The following is a 10,015-nucleotide window of genomic DNA, read 5'->3' as shown; positions in this document are numbered from 1 at the left end:
TTTTCAAGCAACATGATGGCTTCTAGGTCTACATATCGAATAGGAATCCAAAACCAAATGGTGTAGAGTCTAGTTGGGATTCTACACCGAGGAGATCCCCTCGCTGTTGGCAGTGCATTCCGACCTGCCAACAATTTTTCTAGCGCTAGAAGGAGGGCCCTTGTGATATGGATAGTACAAATTCTTGTTCTCGCCCTGAGCTTTCTCAACAAGCCAGTAATCAACTTCATTCTCATTCCCCTACTACTCCTGTTCAGGAACCACCTACATGTGAAGTCCCTCTTGATAGTTCTAAACCAATATAGAAAATAACCTATGAATAGTTTAGAGCTCTATGCCCTATTACTCATCAATTTGTAAGGAGCCTTGGACTTGTCCCTGCTACAACTATCCTACCTCATACTCGTGTAACACAACCTCATCAAACCTACCAAGGAGTCTTAGTAAGTTTGGTTGAAGAATTGGTTACTACGACTTTGGATGATTTTGCAGACATTGTTGAAAGATGCTAATTAGAAGGCCTAGAAAGTCAAACTGATTCTGACCATAGCGAAGAGGAAAATCTCGGGGAAAGATATTTGGAATGTATAAACCAAAATTTTTAAGAGAATGTTTGGAACATTGAAAGACTTAGAGGTGAAGATAATCTAACCAAGGGAATTTGTGTAATGAGAATGAAATATTACGCTCCGATTCAAAGAGTGACGAGGAGGATAACAATAATATGGCTAGAAACCAACCATGAGGCAATCAATAATTACCTATGGCTTGGATAACATAATCTCCTCTAGAAATATGAAGTCCACTTCATGACATGCCCTGACATCCAAAAAAACATCTTCCTAAGTATGACCCAGGGAATGGGACTGCCACTGAAGATCACATTAGCAATTTCTATCTATCATTGCAGATGATGAGGATGCAACATGATGACATTGCATGTCATTTTTTTCTGCACACCTTAGAAAACAAGGCTGCTACATGGTATCATTCCCTGCCCGTAGTGTCTATTTAGAATTGGGATGAGTTTTGAAAGGAATTTATTGAAAAGTTTGCTGAGGAGAAGACACCTGCCATGCTTCTTTCATAGCCGAGTTCATTAAATATGGGAAAGAAGGAAAAGGTCAAATATTTTAATCATTGATTCACTAAAATATTGAACAAGTTCACAATTGATTTTCCTCCACATGATTCTATCACAATTGACTACTATAAAAAAGCACTATCCCATGATATCACTATGTTCATGAAGAGAGAAGTGGATAATACACAGGTGGAGAACTTTCCGAAGGATATCGTGATTGATAAGGACTTGATGTCCATAGGAGAACTTGCACATGAAGAGCGTGATGATTCAAAGGCAACTGGTAAGAAATCTCAGGCATCAACTGGTAAATCTCATGATAAAGATGCCTTTGATTTTAAAGTTCTAGCGGATTATATAAAGCAGTTATCTAATGAAGTGTATGATTTGAAGAGGAAAAAGGGTGAGAGCTCATATGGCAACAAACTATACATGCCTTTCTTCAAGAAAAGAAGTGAACCACCGGTGAAATAAGCTCAAATATCCAATGTGAATCTTCATGTCAAAGAGCTTGGCATGTGTTACAGGTCATTTTGTCACATTTAGCCAAATGACCTTGAACCTAGATTAATCATTATCCATTCGCACTTTGCAATCATCCCCTATAAAGACAAAAGCATATACTTTCCATAAGTTCCAAGAATCTTGGATTACATTGGCTAAAAACCATATTTTTATATATCAACGCACTTTCCTTTAGTGCAACCTGTGATGGCATGGTTTGCATACATGAAAGCTATGTTGAAATGAGTAAAAAAAATAAATTAATTACAAATTTTATCTTTCGAGAATATTCGGGAGTGGTTTTAACCATTTACTATTGGATCATATCTTGAATTCCTAATCTTGCGGTTTTATCTCCTAGAACTTACCTCCCCCTTATGCGGATCTAATACGTAGAATGGTAAATCTAAAACCACCTCATTTACTTTATGAATTCAATACCCCCCGTAGAGTCTTAGTTGGCTTTTTGAGACTCTTAATTATTCCCTTATGATGCTCATTTATGTCTAGAGGTCCATAATTTATGCATGTGCTTGAGGTGTGATTGAAGGATTTCTATTATGGAGAAGGAAGGTGTTAGGCCCCTATAATACTAGTGATTCCCCCAATACTATTGTCATTTTATATCTTATTGTTATTATTGTGACCCTATTGTCCCCATATTGTTATTAGTATGCCCCATAGAAACCCACTATTGTTATTTTTGTGCCCTTATGTTATTACTGTTATGTCGGCTTGATTATATTGTGACCCCATAGACTCCCATATATAGAAGGGAGGTTTAGTCATTTGTATCATCCAAGAATTGTTCATTTATGTAATGTAAAGGAGGTTGCCTCCTCGAAGAGGCAGAATTCTAAGTCGTTAATCTATCTTTTCTATCTTTTTGTGAGTTGGTTTCCTAACATTTGGTATCAAAGCTTTGGATTCTAGGGTTTCGCTACTCCAAATAGGTCATCGTGAAATTTTCGCTATAACTTTTTTACTTTTTTTTTTTCCTGTGATGTTTCAGAAGCTACAAAAAAACCCATTTGCCTCGAAATTGTTTGAACTTCAGGTCTGAATTTCAGAGCTTGTCTCGCTATATTTGCGGAGATATGATCTAAGGAAGTTAGGGTTTCTGTAGACTCCCGAATTACATTCAAAAAAGGTGACTTGGGGAAAATTGTCATAACTTTTGTTTTGGGCATCAGATTAAAATTTCATAAGAAGTTTTAGAAAGAGGATAGACTGTAGGTTTCTGTGTATCAATTTCAGGTACTAAGGTCGAAACAGTGACACGTGGCACGTTGTACAAGTTCGCTATACTGAACTAGTTTATAATCCGATCACCGTGGGAGATTTGGCATAAATCTTCCTCGGCGAATACAATCTTGATTAGACTTGCAGGGTCAGAAAAAGGACTCAAAGGGATACCACAAGACGAGATTTGAGATTTGCAGTTACAGAGATACAATAGATTCAATATCAAACTCTTACAAAGTGAAAAAAAGGTGTGTAGTTTTTTTTAAATTTTTCATAAGATTGGTTTGAAAAATTAGTTTGAAGGAATTCAAATAGAATAGTGAAGAATTATTAGAATTAATTAATTCCCCGAAGAAAGAAAATGGAAACACCTAGTAAGCAACCTAAAAGCTCTAGCATGACTCGTTAAGAAGAGGAAGAAATGCAACATGATATATTATCAAAATTACAAGACCAAGTACAACAAATTTCACTCTCACTAAAGGTAAATGAAGCCAAGATGAATGGCGTGGAAGCTAATATGAATGGTATGAAAGTTAATATGGATGGAGTGGAAGCTAATATGAATGGCATGAAAGTTAATATGGATGGTGTGGAAGCTAAGATGAATGGCATGGATGCTAAGTGAATGGCATGGACGATAAGATGGAATAATTGAAGATAAATTTGAATAAGTTGCTACAAGAAATGGTCACTAATGGTGAAAGGGTAGTAAAGGAAACTCATGATGAGAACAAAAGAAATGTTAATCATGATTTTATAGACTCTAATGTTGGATTGAAGACCCACCATGTTCCAAAAATTGATATGAGGAAGTTTGATGGCAAGGATCCCGGAACATGGATATTTCATATGGAGCAATTTTTCGATCTCCATAATGAGAAAAACACACAATAGGTACGTATTGCAACTTTATATTTGGAACCAAATTAGTTTGTATGGTATCGATGGCTTTTCTCTCGTAAACAAATTGTCACTTGGGCAATTTTTACGGGATAAATGATAGCACATTATGAGGATACAAAAAGCAACACCTTTTTCAGCCAATTGATAAATCTCAAACAAAAGGGTTCATGATGGAGCACATTGAGGACTTCCAAAAATTGAACATAAGGGTAAAAGATATTCCAGAGGAGCATAGGATTTATGTGTTCATAGGGACTTTAAAGGATAATATCCAAAATTAGGTTCACCTTTGGGAACCTGATTCATTGGAGAAGGCATTCAGGTTAGCAAGAAAAATGGAAAGAATCACAGCTATAAAGATGGAAGTGTTGTTTCCCCTAGCCTTCCACAACCTACAAGGTTGACACCACAACAATTGGAAGAAAAAAGAGAAAAAGGGCTTTGTTACAGTTGTGATAACAAATACACTAAAGGTCATAAGGGTGTTGAGAAAAAATTATTCTACATAGATTGTGAAGAGGAGGAAGAAAAGGAACAAGAAATGCTAAAATAAGAGGATATACTCCAAGAACAAACCCTAGATAAAGAAGAAATGAATCCGACCATATATTTTAATGCATTGGCTTGAATTATCACTCCTCAAACTATTAATATAGAAGGACATATCAAGAGAAAAAAGGTAATAGTGTTGATTGATTCGGGAAGTACCCATAATTTTATTCATTGTAAGATAGAAAAGGAATTGAATTGCTTCCTATATCCAACACTAGAGTGTCAAGTGATGGTTGCAAGTGGAGGAACCATAAATTGCTCTAGAAAGTGCCATAATATCAAGCTATCCATGGGAGAATATGTATTGAATAGCCCAATGCTTTCCATTCCAATGGGTGGTGCTGATGTTGTACTAGGAGTCCAATGACTACAATCCTTGGGTACAATAGCTTTTAATTTTCAATAACTTTTCATGAAATTTTGTGCGGAAGGAAAGGAAGTTGAATTAAGGGGTATTGCAGGGAAACAAGGAAAGATAATAAGCTCTAACAGTATGACAAAGCTTTTAAAGAAGGAACAACGAGGTGTAATTGCACAATTATGTTCGCTAGAGGTTCCCACATCGAAACCATCTATTTCTCCAGATCTCCAAAAAGTCTTGGACAATCATTCCAAGGTATTTGAGACTCCCAAAGGTCTCCCACCTATTTGTGATCATGATCATGCTATTCATTTGATTCCAGGAAGTGTTCCTCCAAACATCAGGCTGTACATATATCCCTATGCCAAAAATAGTGAAATTGAACATATGGTTGTAGAAATGCGAGAGGCTGGTATAATTCAACCTAGTCAAAGTTCTTTCTCTACTCCAGTAGTATTGGTGCATAAGAAGGATGGATCATGGCATATGTTTCCAGATTATAGGGAGCTCAACAAGCTCACTATTAAAGATAAATTTCCCATTCTTGTCATTGATGAATTATTGGATGAATTGCATGGATCAATTTACTTCACCAAGTTGGATCTTCGTTCAGGATATCATCAAATTAGAATGAAGACTGAAGACGTTCTGAAAACAACATTTAGAACTCATGAGGGTCATTATGAATTTTTGGTCATGCCTTTTTGACTTACCAATGCACCTTCTACATTTCAAGGTTTGATGAATTCCATTTTCAAACCCTTCCTTATAAAATTTGTGTTAGTATTTTTTGATGATATACTAATCTACAATAAGTATTGGAAGGATCATGTTGAACATGTTGACATGGTGCTCAAACTATTGGAGGAGAAACAATTATATGCAAAAACCTCCAAATGTTTATTTTGAGTACAAGAGGTGGAATATTTGGGCCATATTGTATCTCATGAAGGTTTTAAGGTAGACCCTAGCAAGATTAAAGCTATTAAGGAATGGAAAATCCCCACATCCATAAAGCATCTACGAGGATTTCTCGGGTTGACAGGGTATTGTCGCAAGTTTGTTAAGAATTATGGGAGAATAGAAGCACCTCTAACAACATTATTGAAGAAAGATACATTTTCATGGACTCCAGAAGCAACAAATGCCTTCGAACATCTTAAAGAGGCAATGTGGCAAGCACCGGTCTTAGCTACGCCGAACTTCACAAAAACATTTATTATGGAATGTGATGCTTCAGGAAATGAAATTGGTGTTGTTTAAATGCAAGATGAAAGACCCATTGCTTTCGAAAGTTGTCCAATCAAGGGAAAGTATTTACACAAAGCTATTTATGAGAAGGAAATATTGGCAATACTACATGCACTTAAGAAATGGTGACCCTACCTAATGGGAAGACAGTTCAAGTTAAAAACAGATCATGATAGTCTTAAATACTTTTTAGAACAAATATTATCCTTTGAAGAGCAACAAAAATGGGTCACAAAGATGTTGGGTTATGACTTTGAAATCATCTACAAAAAAGGGAAGCAAAATGTTGTGGCAGATGCACTCTCAAGAAAGGATGAGGATGTGGAAGCATTGTTGTGCGCCATTTCTATTATCCAACCAGATTGGATAAATAAAGAAAGGGAGGAATGGAAGAATGACGAAGAAGTGTGGGCACCCATTCACAAGCTACAACAAGGTACCAATACATCTGATACATTTAGTTAGAAAAATGATTTGTTATGGTACAAAGATCGCTTATACCTATGTAAGAATTCCCAACTCAAACAAACGATTCTTATGGAATTTCACACTTCTCCCTTAGGAAGGCACTCATGATTTTTAAAAACTTACCATAGGGTTAAGAACAAATTTTTTTGGGATGGCCTTAAATTGGATATGCAAAAGTTTGTGGTGGAATGTTTGGTTTTCCAAAAAAATAAAGTTGAAACAATTAAGACCCCAGGTCTATTACAAACCTTTATCCATTCCAAGCCAACGTTGGGTGGAGGTTTCAATGGATTTTATCACAGGTTTATCCAAGTCCGAAGGAAAGAGTGTCATCATGGTGGTAGTTTACATACTTACCAAGTATGCACACTTTTGTGCATTATCAGATCCATTTAAAGCCAGTATAGTTTCTACTGCATTTATGGAAACAATTCAAAAGCTACATGGAAACCCAAGGATCATTGTAAGCGACAGAGATCCCATTTTCACTGGAAATTTTTGGATAGAGTTATTTTCTTGTCTCGGTACTCAATTAGCTCATAGCTCATCTTATCATCCTCAATCTGATGGGCAAACTGAGATAGTAAACAAATTTTTGGAAGAATATCTTCATTGCTTTGTATCTGATAAACAGACATAATGGATCAAATGGTTTCCTCTGGCGAAATGGTGGTATAACACTTCCTTCCATACTGCAGCAAAAATGACCCCATTTATGGCACTTTATGGATATCATCCACCATCCATCACATCATATTTAAGAGAAAATTCTAAGGTTCAAGCAGTGGAACATCACATCAAACATCAACAACAAGTTCTCGAACTCTTAAAGGATAACCTCACATTGGCACATAATAGAATGAAACAACAGGTAGATCAACATCGCAGCGAAAGAAGTTTTGATGTAGGTGATTGGTTATTCCTACAGCTACAACCATATAAACAAATGTACCTCAAGTAAGCTAAGAAGGATAATAAATTATCACCAAAGTATTATGGTCCGTACAAGGTGTTTCAAAAGATTGGTACTATGGCATACAAATTGGAGCTTCCTGCAGCTTCTCGAGTGCACCTAGTTTTCCATGTTTCATGTTTAAAGAAGGTTATAGGTGACAAGCTCCCAGTTCAAACAATATTGCCAGAACTTGACGAGGAAGGAAAAATCATATTGGAACCAGAAATAGTCACAGAAACAAGAACTCGACAGCTATGAAATCGATCAATTTTAGAGTATCTCATTAAGTGGAAGAACTTATCCGCTGAAGATTCCACATGGGAGGATGAGAATTTTATACAGAAGCATCCATAACTACTCAAGCGTTGATGACAACGATTTTTGGAAGGAGAGGGGCATGTTAGGCCCCTATAATACTAGTAATTCCCCCATTACTATTGTCATTGTATCCCTTATTGTTATTATTGTGCCCCTATTGTCCCCATATTGTTATTAGTATGCCCCATAGAAACCCACTATTGTTATTTTTGTGCCCGTATGTTATTATTGTTATGTCGGCTTGATTATATTGTGACCCCTTAGACTCCCATATATAGAAGGGAGGTTTAGTCATTTGTATCATCCAAGAATTGTTCATTTATGTAATGTAAAGGAGGTTGCCCCCTCGAAGAGGCTGAATTCTAAGGCATTGATCTATATTTTCTATCTTTTTGTGAGCTGGTTTCCTAACAGAAGGACAAGATAACTAGGAGAGATCTACAAGGTCAAGGCCTACAAGGGTTGTAATATTCTCCTACTTTTATTACTACAAAAGTGACTAGTTTTCTTATACATTATCTCTCGTTTATGCATATGTAGAACAATCAATCCTTAGCTTCTTGTTTAGAGTTGTTTGTAGAACAATGAATCCTTGGCTTCTTGTTATGCATATGTTTTGGTTCTCTTACTTGTTTTAGATGATTTGCAGGTTCCATTTTTAGCATTTGGGGTTGGAGCTAAAGCTTGCAAGTAGGGAGAAGGAAGACACTTGAATTGGATTCATAGTAGGTATTCTTCCTATATTTCAAATTTCTCTAAGGAAGGCATAACAATTTTGTATTGGGTGTTTCTAGATCAAGCCACCACATCTAGGGAGATTGCTTTTGTCTATAGAAGTAATTTATTCATCCAAAAATATTCAAAACTACTGTACCTTCCACCAAGCTCCTCATTTAGAAAAGACATGCCCACAATGGTTACACAATATGACCACTATGGTGAATAATGTGCTTGATGATCAGAAGATTGGAGGTGAGGACACGCAAGCGAAAGATGAAGAAGAAGAAGCCTCTCTTCCTGAAGATAATACCAGTTCCTTTGTGATGTCATTTGAAGTTGTTCGAGAAGGTGAGGTTCAGTCTATTCAAGAAGCCTTTGTCAAGGAAAATCCTCCTCCTAAACTTCTAAAGAATTATAATTTTAAGAGTAAAGGGCCAGGTAATTGAACCTACCTTAGACGAGAAGAAGAAGGCATTATTAAGAAGGATTTTTCCTCGAGCAAACCTGCCTAGTCTTCAACTTCTAAATATTCATAAGGGAAGTCCTCAAAGAATTTGTCGACAAGAACTAAGAGTAACTTTGGTGCTCTTCAAGTTGATGTGAAGTATTCTCAGTCAAATTCCACTAATCAACCATCTAAGGAGGAGACCATATATTTCTATATTGGATGCAACATTATTGAAGATATGAAGAAGAGCCAGGAAAATATATCTCTCTACTAATTAGCCAAGTTGTCCTGGTAGAGGGAGTTGATCGTTAAGACCTTTTCTTTCATGTCTTCTATTGGTAAAGTATCTGTTTCTTATAAGGTTTATTCCTCTAGTCATTCTAAAGCATCAATTAATCTCGAATCCATTGTCAATGTTGCAAATGCTAATTATAGGTCCTCAAATCCTCCTTTCATGTTGACTTTTGAGATATTTAATTATAATGTGCACAACTGTCTCGTATATTCTGGTGCATCCACTAATGTCATGTCTTTATTAGATTTCAAGAAACTTAATTTTGAACTAGGGAAAATAGATGCAAAAATCATCCAAGTTGATCGATCTCAAGTTAAAGCTGTTGGAGAGTTGAATAATGTATTTATTAGACTATCTTCTGACTTAAGGGTGCATTGGTTCATAGATATTGTAGTTGTTGATATCCCTGAAGCACATGGGATGTTAATAAGCAAATATTGGTCTAGGAATATTGTGGTGCAGGTAAATTCTCAGTGCGGACACAAACAATTCCTCTAGCCCGAGAGAGCGGGTCTAGCCACAAACAAACAATTTATGGAAAATCTTCTTAAGCTAGAATCAATTAAGAAGTCCTACCTCATAGAACACTATTCCGCTTGGTGATGATCTTGCTTCCTTACTCCAACTATATTCTGTTTCCTTCCTTCGAATACATGAAACAAGCAAACAAACAACAACAATAAACGTGATAGAATACAATATTATATTCAACCTACTTAACAGGTCAAGGAACATTAAGCCATAAAGATGTAAAATAACAATTCATGTAGGAAATCATTCAATAGTTGTATTCATATAAATAAAAAAGAGATTACAACCAATGTATTGACGTTGCTGGTTTGCTTCGACAAATCCAGGTTCCCACACTCTTGCTAGCATCTCATGGATAGCCCCAACAATGGAAGTTT

The sequence above is a fragment of the Pinus tabuliformis genome, chromosome 2_2 (assembly GCF_031772625.1).
Source record: "Pinus tabuliformis cultivar Carrire ecotype Pingquan chromosome 2_2, CPIR1, whole genome shotgun sequence".
Lineage (NCBI taxonomy): Eukaryota > Viridiplantae > Streptophyta > Pinopsida > Pinales > Pinaceae > Pinus > Pinus tabuliformis.
This window is presented reverse-complemented; position numbering follows the sequence as displayed.